Raw genomic sequence first — 16,030 nt, 5'->3', positions numbered from 1 at the left:
TCTTGAAACCATTGTGGTAGAAGATTAGTAATGTAACATGTGCTATTGTGGTTAAATAAATTTACATAAGATAATGAAATCATACTTTTTAATAAAATTGAAGTCAATTTATTAGGAGATGTGTTCAAGCATGTTCATTGTTTTTGCTAAGTAATATTTTTATGAACTAGGCTTATATATTTATAAAAAAAATGTTAATTAGTAGTATTTTAGTTTACAACTTGACATATAAAAATAGTTTTAATTAGGTGGCTCTAAGTTGAACAGACTATTTAAACTCAAATAATAAATAAATTAATATTCTAAAAAAAATTAATATTGATATATTTTTGTGAATAAAAAAGTTGACTCTCTTTTGAAATGATTGATTGAAATGTGGTATGTGTATAATACGGATAAACCCCCCGTGAAAAGACAAGTTCAAACTTTAAGATAGCAATCATTCACAAATTAATGTATTTTGACAGAGCAAATAAACAAACGAGAAATATAGCTTAAAGGTGAATATTTGAATGTCAGTGGTTGCCATACTTTTGATGCAATCACAGCCTTACATTACATTGCCAACTTTCTAATACGGTGGGTGTAGATTGGGATCAACACAACTCGCAAATCCAACGGCCATGATGCCACATGGTTGTCAGGTGTTACTAAAGTGCTAGACAAGACAATTTTTCTTTTCAAAAAATATATAACAAAATCTATACAGTCTTATCTCAGCTTTATATGGGTTGTTGGTCCCAACTGTACGTGACTTATCGTACACTTTGAAACATTCTTCAAATGTGAAAGTAGGAGAGAGAACAAGAAGGAGAGTAAAGTAGGAGAGAGAAAGTCGGAAAGAAGGAATCATTTTGGTCAAAAAAATTCATACCATTTTATTTACTTTTTCACAATCCGAATGCCCCCTGGTCCCCTCGGTCTTATTCGTTCCATAACAACAAATGTTCCCCAGTCCCCTTGGATGAAGGGACCTGGATCTGTAGTTAAACTTCACAACCACCTCTCATTGTCTTTTCAATGAGAAAAAAGAGCTAATAATTCTATTCATTGTCTTGTCACTTTAACATTTTGCATGTTCAAATTGGGAGAAGGTTCAATTACTCAGTTATTCTTCACTCTACATAAGGACTCTAATGCATTGACTGACTGAATCAAGCACCAACCTTCGCTCTCATAGTCTTAGTAATTAAACCTTGCCTACGGTACTGCTTGTTTGTGAAACTGATCCAAGAAGCATTTTTCTTCCAAATTTAATGACATTGCCATGGCTTTTGAGGTGATTTTTGTTATCATTTTTATCTTGGCAATGTAGTTGTCACGCCCTGTCCCAGGAACGTGACTTATAGACAACAAGTGTGTGCACCCACGTGCCGCCAATTAAAACAAGAACTCAAATACCATTAACTCACAATTAAACCCAATAAATTTAAAAAAAAAATTCGACAACATCTCCCCGTATATCGGAGAATGCCCCCTACATCAAATATAGCAATTTAACCAACAAATTCCAATACCACAAAACCAATCAACTAGGACATCAAGCCATATCCATCATCAATCCCATACGCATATACATAACGAGGCCTCAAGCCAAAACCATCCCAAATCATCAATCACCATACATCCTCAAATGTATCACAATACATAACTAAACAAAAGATCAATTAAACACCACAACATAATCACCACACAAAAAAAAACCATCACACCAACACGAGTCCAGGCCATCCACATCACGTGCCTTCCCGTTGATCCATAGTTGGAGCACAAGCGCTAGTACCTATATCACCTGAGGAGGGGGAAAAATAAAACAGTGAGCAGGAGGCCCAGTAGGGATATCGAATAGGAGTATAAAATAATGAATAAGGCTGAAATATTTCAAGGATGTAACACAATCCAACAACATGCCATGTCATCAAACAAATGCAATCAGTACATATAACCGATCCATGTTGCTAGAACCAATTATCCGGAACCACTAGCACAAGCTCTCACAAATATTTCATACCATGCCACTAGAGCCAATTAACCGGATCCACTAGTGCATGTCCATACAAGTACCATTAACCATATCACTAGAGCCAAATAACCGGAACCAGTAGTGCATGTTGACGTACGTACCAAAATCTCATCCACCACTTCCACCATACAACAAATGCAACATCACACATTCATGTTATGTCACTAAATTCATTGCGTGTAATTTCATTAAAACATATGATCAAGAGCATCGACTACTCGATAGGTGATCGAGTGTCCATGGTCAATGCATCCAACATCAAACACACAATATAGTAAATTGAGTTTCACAATAACACACAAACCAAGGTTTGTTTCCCCTTGAACAAAAAGGTGGAAACGAATGAATTTAACACGATTCGGGTAGCCAATAGTGTTTTGAGATTGAGGATTAAGAAAAATCCCTACCTCGTTTGAGCAAAACATCATCACCACTCTAGCCACCAATCCTCCAAGTTCAAATAACCTAATTCATAGCATTTACAACTCATTTCCCTTCCAACAATATCAATTTCAACACACGAATTCACAATAAAGCACTTACCATAGCCAATTTGTCAAACCCTTGCTCAATCACTTCTTAGCCAACACCCAATCTCAAACCAAGCTCAAACCTAACAATAATATGCATAAACTTTGGTTAATCAACAAGCTATACCCCAAAAACCTCCAATTTCACGAAATCAAACCAAACCCATAAACCCTAGTTCAAACCCATGAAAATCTTACCTCAATCTTGTGAAGATCTTGCAATCCAAGCTTTAGAAAGTCCTAAGGCTTCAATTCATGCTCATTTTCCTTGATTCCTACCAAAATCCTTCTTCTTTCTCTGATTCTCTCTCTCTCAGCTATCTTTCTATCAAATAAGTGAGAAATGAACCCAGAAATTGTCCAACGTGTTTTTAAAACCCAATTTCCCGATAAGTGTTCGGACAGCTCCAAAGGGTGTCCGGACACTTTGTGAAGAAAATGAGACAGAGTGCTGCTCTGCTCGAGGTGTCCGAACAGCTCAAAGAGTGTCCGGACACTTTGTGAAAAAACTGAGACAGATTGCACAGTTGCTCTAGGTGTGCGGACACTTATTCAAAGTGTTCGGACACTTCCACCAAATTTTGAAGTTTTCTCTTTTTTTTCTTTTTTTTTTTCCATTGGTTGAGTTATCACATCCTTCTCCCCTTAAATAAATTTCGTCCTCGAAATTTAAAACGTACCTAAAGAGTCGAATAAATGTGGATACTTTTTCTTCATTTCGGATTCTGTTGGGTCTAAATTAACCTTACTAGCAAGTGTACTAGTCGGCGACTACAGCACAATGATAAGCAAGGGTCGAATCCACAGGGACGGTGTTATATCTAATCCAAATGTATATTTGTATGTACGTATGGACAATGCAAACAAAAGTAAAGTTCAACTCAAGATTGTTTGGTTTGGTAATTAAACTAAAACAAGCAAAGAGCAAAGTGTTTTTGGTATTTTCTTAGAATAAGGATGCAACTAATGCAAATGAGATGATTTAACGAATATGAGATGAACACCAAGGCTTCGGAATCCCCCTTGGGAAATGACTTGCAATGACACAAATTCACACACATATTTGCTAATTCGGGCATAACGAATCCGTACCTAAGTCGGTTTTAGCGCACTTAAGCCGAATCTCCCTAAAATCGATTACTAGCCATCTTATTGGTCTAGGTCGGATATTCCTAAATACATTCTAGCCATCCTATTGGTCTAAACATGCATAGGAATTCATGAAGTTCTATGGAGATTAGGATTCATATAAATTGTCACCTAATTAAAGGGAGACACATTCATAATCAAGTGTTTCAAGAAGCATAATCTACTTGACATATTATTGTCTAAGCAAATTCTCCAAACAATTTCATCCAAAAAACCTAGATGTTGGCCAAACACCACAAGCATGAAGAAATTGCAATCAAACATAGAAACACAAGATTTATACCCAAATAAACTCATATATATGTAAATCAAGTCACAAACAAAGTCATCAAACCCAAGGCTTCAACCTAGCCTTGGCACAAGATATTTAGTTACACATAATGAGAGAAAAACACAAAAGGAGAGATGAGAAAATCATGAATAAACCCAATTAGTTGAGTAGATCCAAGTTGAGCTGAAGAATCTCTCCTCCTAGCTCCAAGAGTCACCTTCCCCCTCTGGTTTCGCTCTCCAGAAACTCAGTTCTAGGTCTAAAAATTCTCGCAGCTCGGACAAATCGCGACTTACAACACCCCAGAAAATTGCTTTTTGCGCCTAGGCGCGTTGTTTGCACGCCTAGGCGCACCACGCCTAGGCACACGCCTAGGCGCACGCCTAGGCGCAATCCTAGGCGTGCACAACTTCAAATTCAAGTCCAACTCTCTGGCTGGGCGTGTAGGAGTGATCCTGGGCGTGCACAATTTGTGCGCCTAGGCGCGCCACGCCTAGGCGCGTTACCCCTAGGCACATGATTCAAATGACCATAACTTCTCCATATGACCTCCGATTTGCATGATTTTAGATTCTACGGAAAGCTTGAGATGTCTAGTTTCCAATGCCTTTTGTTGCGCTCGGATCCAATAACGTGACAGAAAGTTATGACTATTTGAACACACGAAGGTCGGTGAACATTTTCTTCAATTCAGCCCTTTTTCCGTCGCTTTTCATCCAAACCGCAATCAACCTATCAAAATACAAATCAACACATAAATACACTCATTATTTATCAAAAGAAAGCTTAAGAGGGGGATATTTCTACCAAAAACAATAGGTATTATCATACCTATCAGATTCCAACTCTCAAGTTGCTTCCTCAGTTCCATGATGCATCCACAAAACTTTCACCAATGGTATTGTTCTTGACCTCGTAACCTTATCTTGCCTATCCAGAATTCTCACCGGTTACACAAAATAGGTACCGTCATCCTCCACCGTCAACGCCTCCCAATCCAACACATGAAACACATTATGCACATTTGACAATTTTGGTGGCAAAGCCAAACGATATGCCACCTCCCCAACTCTTTCCAAAATTTCAAATGGCCCAACATATCTCGGTGCCAATTTACCTTGTTTGTTAAAACGTTGTACTTCTCTTCGTGGACTTACTTTCACAAACAGCTTGTCACCCACCGAGAACTCCAATGGTATCCTTCTTCTATCTGCATAAGATTTTTGTTGGCTTTAGGCCGTAAGCAACCTTTTCTTAACTCCTCTACCTTGAGTTTGGCCTCCTTCACAAATTCAGGCCCAGACAACGCTTTCTCTCCAACTTCAGCCCAACACAAGGGTGATCGACACGGCCTTCCATACAAAGCCTCAAAAGGCGCCATCCCGATACTACTTTGGTATGAGTTGTTGTAAACAAACTCGGCCAAATGTAAATAATCCTCCCAACTCCTACCAAAATCCATAACACACGCCCGTAACATATCTTCAAGTATTTGGATCGTTCTCTCACTTTGTCCATCGATCTCCGGATGAAACAAAGTAGATATAGTCAACTTGGTACCTAACGCTTCTTGCAAACTCTCCCAAAAATGAAATCTACTCAATGATTCAAGTGAGTCGATCTTGTTAATTGGAAGAAAATGTGTCGACTTCGTCAACTGATCCACAATCACCCAAAGGGTGTCCTTCCTCTTCGGTGTCAATGGTAGTTCTGTCACAAAATCCATTGTGATATTCTCCCATTTCCATTGAGCAACTGGGAGCGGTTGTAACAACCCCGTTAGCCTTTGGTGTTTCGCCTTCACTTGTTGACATGTGAGGCACTTAGCAACATATTTACCAACGTCAACTTTCATTCCACGCCACCAAATCCTGATACATCTTATTACCCCCCGGATGCATGGCAAACTGGTAATGGTGTGCCTCCGATAGAATTTTTTCACGTAAATCTTCATCATTTGGCACCACCAATCTACCCTCAAATCTCACACCACCATCTCCGCCTCTAATCCATCTGGACTCCTCCTCAATCATATCAAACATTGCATCCCCAATTTGTGCATCTAACACCTTTAGAATCAATGCCGGCCGAACAAAAACACATCCCAAATACAACCTCTCCTCTTGCTCTTGCAATTCCAACCCAAATGAATTAATCAACTCCACAAACTCCCACTCCCGCATAGAAATTGCTGCAATAGTAGTCTTTCTACTCAAAGCATTGGCCACCACATTCGCCATTCTCGGGTGATAATTCAATGAAAAATTATAATCCTCTAGATATTTCATCCACCTTCGCTGTCTCTGATTCAACTCCTTTTGTGTGAAGAGATATTTGAGGCTCTTGTGATCAAAGAACACCTCAAACCTCTCTCCATACAAGTAATATCTCCACTGCTTAAATGCAAACACCACCGTCGCCAACTCTAAGTCATGAATTGGATAATTTAGTTCATGCTGCTTCAACAACCGTGACCCATACTCCACCACCCTCTCCCGTTGCATTAAAACACCTCCCAAGCCTACTTTAGAAGCATCAGAGTAAATTTGGTATCCCACATTCCTCTTCGGAACAACTAATATTGGTGGAGATGTAAGTCTCCGCTTCAACTCTTTAAATGCCTTCTCACACTCCTTGGACCATACAAACGGTGTTTCTTTCCGCGTAAGCTGTGTCATTGGTGCAGCATTACGTGAAAAGTCACAATGAATCGTCGATAGTATCCTGCCAATCCAAGAAAACTCCAAATCTTGGTAATATTTGTCGGTCTTTCCCACTTCAACAGGGACTCCACTTTGGACATATCCACCGCAATGCCCTCCTGTGTGATAACATGTCCAAGGAGCTTCACCTTCATCACCCAAAATTCACACTTGCTCAGTTTTGCATACAACTCATGCTCCTATAGCGTTTGCAACACCACCTATAAATGTAACTCATGCTCCTCGATCGTGGATGAATACACCAATATATCATCAATGAATACGACCACAAAATGGTCCAAGAATGGTCGGAGTACACGCTGTATTAAATCCATAAACACAGCAGGTGCATTAGTAAGTCCAAAAGGCATAACAAGGAACTCATAATGCCTATACTGTGTTCAAAAAGCCATCTTCTGCACATCCGACTCCCTAATCCTCAACTGATGGTAATCGGATCTCAAGTCAATCTTAGAAAAGTGTCTCGCACCCCGCAATTGATCTAACAAATCATTGATTCTCGACAGTGGGTATTTATTCTTCACAATAACCCGATTGAGTTGTCGGTAATCAATACACATTCTCAAAGTTCCCTCTTTCTTCTTCACAAACAACACCGGAACACCCCACGAAGAGACACTTGGTCGAATAAACCCCTTTGACTCCAAATCCTTTAACTGAGTCTCCAATTTCCTTAACTCTGCCGGTGCCATTCGGTAAGCGGTAGTGCTAAATGACCCAACAAATTTTATCCCAAATTCTTCCAATCCTACATGGCATTCCACATCAGCAGCCACATCACTCTTTTGTCTCTAAATAATCACTCACATTCTCTCTCTTTCTTCTCTCTTTCCTCTCTTTCTCTCTCCTTTCTCTCCCTCCCACTCTCACGAAACACCACCACCACCACTACCACTGTAGCTCTTCCGTCCAGCCACCGATCAGAGCCTCCGACCCACCGAATGGAAGCACACGACCACCACCATCATTTTCGGACACTCCATGCCACCCACCGTCACTTGTATCGTTGGAAAAAAGCTCCCAAAGGATGAGATCACCATAGCACAAATCACGTCGATTCGGCCACCTCTTGCGACGTCTCCGACAACCGACGTCTCCGACAACCTACCTCATATTTGGACTTCAGGCGTCGATACACACCTTACCCATCCATTTTCCGACCAAATAGCTATCGGATTCTGGCGACCCGAGCAAATTGCATTGTTTCAAAAACAATGTAATTTGTCGATCCGAGCATTTAGCCACCTCCAACAACATCTCTGGCCACCTCCGGCAAAATTCCTAGCCACCTCCAACAACAATGTAATTTTGTTCTCCTTTTTTTTGCATATTTGGAAGTTACACTGTTTTGAAAACAATTTAACAATGTGTTTACAACCATTTGAATGATTATGCTTTTAAAATGATGTATTTATCTCGTTATTCTTGTCTGGTTTGTGGACTATTTTTTTTCTGCAGCTTATATTTGTCCATTGTGGAAATTACCTTGTTTTGCAAACAATGAAATCGTAGGTTTGTGTGAAAAAAATAATGTAACTGCATGTCTGTATACAAATAAACAATGTAATTGCGTTTCTTAACAACAAAAAAAACAATGTAATACTATTCTTTCCAACGTAATTCGTGAATATGAATGATTTACTTGTATATTTGTGGTTAAATGAGACGTGATGAAATAATGGAAGTGTGGGAGAAAATGAAAGTGGGAAATAAAAGAGGGAATGTTTGATTTTCAAATTTTAAACAAAAGAGAATGGAGAAAGAAGGGGAAAATTTGATTTTCAAAAAAAATTGCCCATGTCAGCAAATATTTCATGTCAGCATGATTATGTGGCACTGCCACCTAGACTTGGAACAACTTGGGTTAAAAAAAGTTGGGCCATTTAACATTTTCGTTCGGTAAGGAGCAATAGAAATTGGTTTGGTATCCAAAACCAACTCAATAGTAAACTTTATATCTCTCCTTAGTGGTATCCCCGGCAAGTCCTTTGGAAATACATCCATAAATTCCTCAACCACCGATATCGGCTTTGCCACATCGCCACTCGGTGCTGAAGTGGTCAAGCTTGCTACAAGACAATCAGCATATGCATGATTTTCCAGGAAGTGTGAGCATGACACTCCCTTGGATCCTTGCAGTTGGATCACTCTACCTCCAGGTACATTCAGAGTGACCCTTCGCATCTAGAAATCAATCATAGCCCTATGCTTTGTCAACCAATCCACACCCAAAATCACATTAAAGTCCTTAAAATCTATGACATATAGATCCGCCATCAATTCTATCTCACCAAACCTATACACAATTCATTCCGCCCACCCTTCTAGTGAAGTGGTGTACCCAAACGGAGAAGTCACTGCAAACATATGCTTTATCGGGGACACATCTAACTCTAGTGACTTTTCCAATGATGTAGAAATAAAAGATGTTGTTGCACCAAAGTCAAACAATACTCTCACCAAACAGTTTGAGACAAGAAAATACCTCCAACAAGGTTCGGATGCTCAGGCTCTGTCTAGTGCCCTAAGGCAAATACTCTCCCCTGAGTCAATGTAGGCTGAATCTGTGACTGTTGCTGTTCTGTCCTGGTTTGTGATCGTCCTCTTCCAGTAGAGGCACCTGAGGAAACCAACGGTACACTAGGGATAGTAGGTGCTGAGGCTGCCAATGAAACCCCATATCTCTGTGTGTGTCTCTCCTCTTGAGGACAATCTGCCCGCATATAGCCTATCTTGCCACACTCAAAACATTAAGTCCCAAAAGTAGTGCACTGGTTCCTAACATGACTCGTCTGTCCACGTCGACAACAAACTCTCGGTCCTTATTGCGATCCTCTACCTCCTAGGACCGCTGCCGTCCACTACTTTGTCCTGATCGGTTCTATGAAGTCTGATTGTCTGTCATCTGCCTCTTCTGACTAGACCACCCCTGCCTCTGTCCTATAAAAGCCCCTCTAGTACCACCACTCAAGGATCGATCGCCATAAGTATCCCAATACTTCTTTGAATCTTTGTTAACCTGCTCCTGCTTCAGAGCTTCCTCTCTCATCTCATCATAGTTAACAATGTTGGAGACTTGTGATAGGATTGGCGGTGATTGCAACCAAACTTGTACAAAACTGGTGCTTCAAGGCGCGTAGTCACTTTCCTTAAGACAATATTTTCCCCCACCAAATGGTTGCACTAGGTTACAGCAAATCCGCCTCCAGGATACAATGAAGCTTGGTCTATGGACCACCTTCTTCTTGGTGCAATGGCCGTAGAAGGTCATAGTACTTTGAGAATAATCAAGAGAAAGAAAGATACTTGCCTTTCTATTTCTACAACAATAGAAAAACAATAGAAAACTTTATGAAGAGAGAATGGGAGAAAGTTGATAGAAAAATTAGATCATCAAATGGTTGGAAAATAACTCTATTTATAGAGTTTGTGGTGACTCTTCACATAGGACATGCCTTTACAATGAAGTTTGTGGTGACTCTTCACATAGGACATGCCTTTACAATGAATAATCATGTTCTTACAATGAATGATTATGTCTTTACAATGGTGACTCTTCTTTTAAGACACCATAAAGGGACATATCTTTACAATATGAAGAGTTGCCTCCAAACCAATTAAAACATGTCTTTTAAAATGAAAGTGTATGTTAAAAAGTCATGTCTTATTAGAACAAAAATCAAAATAATTTTGAAAAATCTCTAACAAACAATCCTCATATTTGCTAGTGGAGCACCAATATTCGGTATCACACCCTGCATGAATCTCTCTGCCTTGTTCTCCTCATCCGGGGCATACATCTTCCCAAACTCATACAACTCCTCAAACCTATAACTATAGTCTACCACTGACATATCCGGTATCTGTACCAAAGTCAAGACCTCCTTCACCTTCTTCGTGCGGTAGGAGTTTGGCACAAAATGCTGTAGAAATAATCTCTCAAAGGAAACCCAAGTAATTTGTTCCTTCCTCTGTCCCAGAGCATACCACCAATCATAAGCCTTGTCTTTTAGGAAGTACGAGGCTACCATTCCCCGTCTCTCATCTAGAATGCCTAAGGTGTCCAGACGTCTAGTCATCTCTCGAATCCAAGTATGAGCTTTTGCCACATCTGTATCACCATAAAATTTAGGAGGCTCCCAATTTACGAAGTCGATCCACCTCACTTATCTGTCGTTGAATTCTATCAGCCTCCCCCAAGATCTGACCCTCCACCCCACCGTGAATATCCATTCCAGTTCGTGCTTGAACTATCTTAGTAACGTTCTTTATCATCTCTGACATCTCTTTCAACACTTGCACTTGAGCCTCAAACAATGAAGCCATCTGAGTAGTTGATAAAGTTTGTGCCCAAGTAGGTGTGGCCTCAGGATCCACTCCCTCTCCACCTGCCACATTCACTGTAGGATTCTCTGCCCCCTCAGAATTCCTCACGGCAATGCACCGTCCCCTCTATTGCACCCTACTCCACGTAGGTAATTCAGGAACTATCGCAGGAACGGGTATATTTTGTTCACCGTGTCCCCGCCTAGCTCCTTGACCTCGGCCTCTACCTTGTCTACCACCACGGGTCCTAAAACCCCCTTGTCCACGCCCCTGATCCAGGGACTCGAGGAAACGAACACTCCTACGTGTATCCATCTACAACCACAACATAAATAACCAACGTTCAATATCATCATAACATACGAGGATTAACAGGATTATAATACATACCAGATTAGCGAAGGTTGTGACGTGGCCTGGACGTACCATACACAACATTCACACATCAAACACATAAAAATACCCACGCTGGACCCAACTCTTAGGTCCTACATAGAGCCAACCTGGCACCGAAACCAACTTGTCACGCCCCGTCGTAGGAACGTGACTTATAAACAACACCTATGTGCACCCACGTGCCGCCAATTAAAACAAGAACTCAAATACCATTAACTCACAATTAAACCCAATAAATTTAAACAAAAATCCGACAACATTTTCCCGCATATCGGAGAATGCCCCCTACATCAAATATAGCAATTTAACCAACAAATTCCAATACTACAAAACCAATCAACCAGGGCCTCCGGCCATATCCATCATCAATCCCATACGCATATACATACCAAGGCCTCAGGCCAAAATCATCCCAAATCATCAATCACCATACATCCTCAAATGTATCACAATACATAACTAAACAAAAGACCAATTAAACACCACAACATAATCACCACACAAAAACAAACCATCACACCAACACGAGTCCAGGCCATCCACATCACGCGCCTCCCCGCTGATCCGTAGTCGGAGCACTAGTGCTAGTACCTATATCACCTGAGGAGAGAGAAAAAATAAAATAGTGAGTAGGAGGCCCAATAGGGATATAGAATAGGAAATAAAATAATGAATAAGGCCGGAATATTTCAAAGATGTAACGCAATGCAACAACATGCCATGTCATCAAACAAATGCAATCTGTATATATAACCGAGCCATGCTGCTAGATCCAACTATCCGGAACCACTAGCACATGCTCTCACAAATATTTCATACCATGCTACTAGAGCCAATTAACCGGATCCACTAGTGCATGTCCATACAAGTCCCATCAACTATGTCACTAGAGCCAAATAACCGGAACCACTAGTGCATGTTGACGTACGTACCAAAATCCCATCCACCACTTCCACCATACAACAAATGCAATATCACACATTCATGTTATGTAACTAAATTCATTGCGCGCAATTTCATTAAAACATATGATCAAGAGCATCGATTACTCGATAGGTGATTGAGTGTCCATGGTTAATGCATCCAACATCAAACACACAATATAGTAAATTGAGTTTCACAATAACACACAAACCAAGGTTTGTTTCCCCTTGAACAAAAAGGCGGAAACGAATGAATTTAACACAATTCGGGTAGCCAATAGTGTTTTGAGATTGAGGGTTAAGAAAATCCCTACCTTGTTTGAGCAAAACATCACCACCACTCTAGCCACCAATCCTCCAAGTTCAAATAACCTAATTCATAGCATTTACAACTCATTTCCCTTCCAACAATATCAATTTCAACACACGAATTCACAATAAGGCACTTACCTTAACCAATTCGTCAAGCCCTTGCTCAATCACTTCTTAGCCAACACCTAATCACAAACCAAGCTCAAATCTAACAATAATATGCATAAACTTTGGTTAATCAACAAGCTTTTACCCCCAAAACGTCCAATTTCACGAAATCAAACCAAACCCATAAACCCTAGTTCAAACCCATTAAAATCTTACCTCAATCTTGTGAAGATCTTGCAATCCAAGCTTTAGAAAGTCCTAAGGCTTCAATTCATGCTCATTTCTCCTTGATTCCCACCAAAATCCTTATTCTCTCTCTGATTCTCTCTCTCTCTCTCTCGGCTATCTCTCTATCAAATAAGTGAGAAATGAACCCAGAAACTGTCCAACGTGTTTTTAAAACTCAATTTCCCGATAACTGTCCGGACAGGTCCAAAGGGTGTCCGGACACTTTGTGAGGAAAATGAGACAGAGTGTTGCTCTGCTCGAGGTGTCCGGACAACTCAAAGAGTGTCCGGACACTTCGTGAACAAATTGAGTCAGATTTCACAGCTGCTCTAGGTGTCCGGACACTTATTCAAAGTTTTCGGACACTTTCACCAATTTTTGAAGTTTTCTCTTTTCTTTTTTTTTTTTACATTGGTTGAGTTATCACGGTAGTCCTCTAAAACTTCTCTGAATGATTCAGGGATCTCTGGCCAAAATTTAAGCTTTCCTCGATTTTCTTGGTACACATCAAGGAATAGGCGATCGGACCAGTCGAGAGACTGGCCTTCTTCAGGCACTGGATCTGCCCCATGCCTGTCAAATTCTTGAACTCTTTTAGCATACTTATTTTTTTCTTCCATTGTCTGTTCAAATAGTCTTGTCCTTTCTTCTCTCGGGATTCATTAAACCACTTAGGAAGGACTGCTAGCAGCGGATCTAGAAGACCGGATCTTCCCTTCCCTGAGAAAAAATGGATCATCTGAAATTATGGGGTGAAGAGCTAAGGTTGTCAAGTGGTTCTAGTGATAAGGTAAATATATCAATTTTATTTTTTTAATAATTATTTTGATTAATTGCATATATTAATTTGAATTTGTATTGTTGGCAGGATGATATTGATATAAATGAAATAAAACAAGAAGAAGAAATCGATCTTGTAAATGAAGGTTAAGAAGACATTGAAGTGGATGTTACAAATGAATTTTCCACCAATATGGTATGTTAAATAACTAAATTAATACATGCTACAAATTATTGTTACAATGTGCACATAGAATAGGAACTATTTTTTGGTGACCGTGTGTGATATGATACATACTAATATTTAACTCATTAGTAAAGTCCACTACAACACTTTGGATCAATTGAGTATACTGGGGCCTGTGGGCCATTAACTTATTGGATCATGTGGTACATATTAGAGTCAATGGGCCCTATCAAAAATATTTCTAGTTTAATTCTTAAATTTTAAAAATTTATCTAGCATTTATTATTATCATTATCATTATGTAAAAGCGTCTATATATATATAAACATTTAACTATTTGCTAAATAACTAAATTAATAAATGCTATATTTTGTTAATTTCTTAAAAATTAAATACATTCTCAGGTATTCAATTCGCGTTAATCGTTAATTGAATGGGTGCAGAATACTGTACGTAATTTGAGTTTTGTTATTGTTACAAAAAGATCAAAGATTGGTGGATTTGGGAGGAGACACAAATTATTCTTACAATGTGATTGTGGTAACACCTATAAAAGTAAGAAAACCTCCACAAGGTGAACTGGCACAAAAAAATGAGATTGTCTATTCAGCGTGAAAGGGATGAAATTGAAGACAGATGATGATTGGATGGTAAGAGTAGTATGTGGAGTGCATAACCATTCCGCGGCATTATATATGGAGGGCCATTCATATGTCGATAAGCTTTCTGCTGCTGAAAATGAAATATTGGTAGATATGTCAAAGAATTTGGTGAAACCACGAAACATCTTATACACGTTAAAGAACAAGGATCCGAACAACGTGTTCACCATTAAAACTATATACAATACACCGCAGAAGTTTCAAACTACAAAGAAAGCTGGTAAATCCCAAATGCAATAACTCATGTCATTCCTACATCAGTACGAGTACGTTTTCTTTAATCGAAGCAATGCTCAGACTAATGAGCTTGAAGAATTATTCTTTGCACATCCAGGTTCGTTAGAACTATTGCATGCATTCCCGTATGTGTTATTGATGGATGCTACATATAAAACTAACAGGTTCAGGATGCCTCTATTTGAGATTGTGGACGTGACTTCAATGAAGATGACATTTTGCATAAGATTTGTTTTCTTGCAATCAGAAAATGAGGACAATTATACTTGGGCATTGAGTTGTTTGCGGTCAACAATGGATGAATCAACTTTTCTAAGAGTAATTGTCACTGATAGAGATTTGGCATTGATGAGGTCGTGTGCCCAGGTATTTCTCGAGTCGATGAAATTGCTTTGTAAATGGTACATCGACGAAGCTGTTATAGCCCACTGTAAAAAATCATTTCGAGACAAGGAATCTTGGGATTCATTCTACTCCATGTGACGCACATTAATGGAATCAGAAACCGAGCATGCGTATGTGTACAATTTATCTGCTCTTGAGATAATTTTACAAAACTACTCCAAAGTCATGACTTATATTAAAGATGTATGGTTGACACCATATAAGGAGATGTTTGTATTCGCCTGGACAGACACCTATATGCATTTCGACAACTTGACTACTAACAGAGCCGAGAGTCAGCATTAGAAGTTGAAACGATACTTGGGCACACCTCAATTAGACTTGGAGTCAGCAGTATCGTCTATTCATCAGCTCATCCAAGGTCAGTTCACAACAATAAAAGCTAGTTTGGAGAAAAGCAAAAATATTGTCCAACATCGATTCAAAACAGACCTATTCTGAGAATTACGGGGTTTTGTCTCAATGGATGCGTTGAATCTGATTTGGTTGGAATTTGAATAGTCTAAAGTTGTTGGTGAAGAAATCTACTCATGCAGATGTAAACTTCGTACGAGTAATGGACTGCCATGTGCGCACAAGCTTGCAATATACAGGAATGAAGATCGTCCTATACCACTTGCTTGCATTGATAAGTTTTGGAAAAAACTTGACTTATTGCCAAGTGTTTCACCTGTCAATGATGATATCGATTGTGGTGTCGAGCTACAAATGTTCACAGAATAGTTTAAGCGTCAATCAAGGCCTGGTAAAGTCAGTCTACTAAGGAAGTT

Source organism: Tripterygium wilfordii, chromosome 4, assembly GCF_013401445.1.
Source record: "Tripterygium wilfordii isolate XIE 37 chromosome 4, ASM1340144v1, whole genome shotgun sequence".
NCBI lineage: Eukaryota > Viridiplantae > Streptophyta > Magnoliopsida > Celastrales > Celastraceae > Tripterygium > Tripterygium wilfordii.
The sequence above is the reverse complement of the archived record's forward strand: the minus strand, read 5'-3'. Positions refer to the sequence as shown.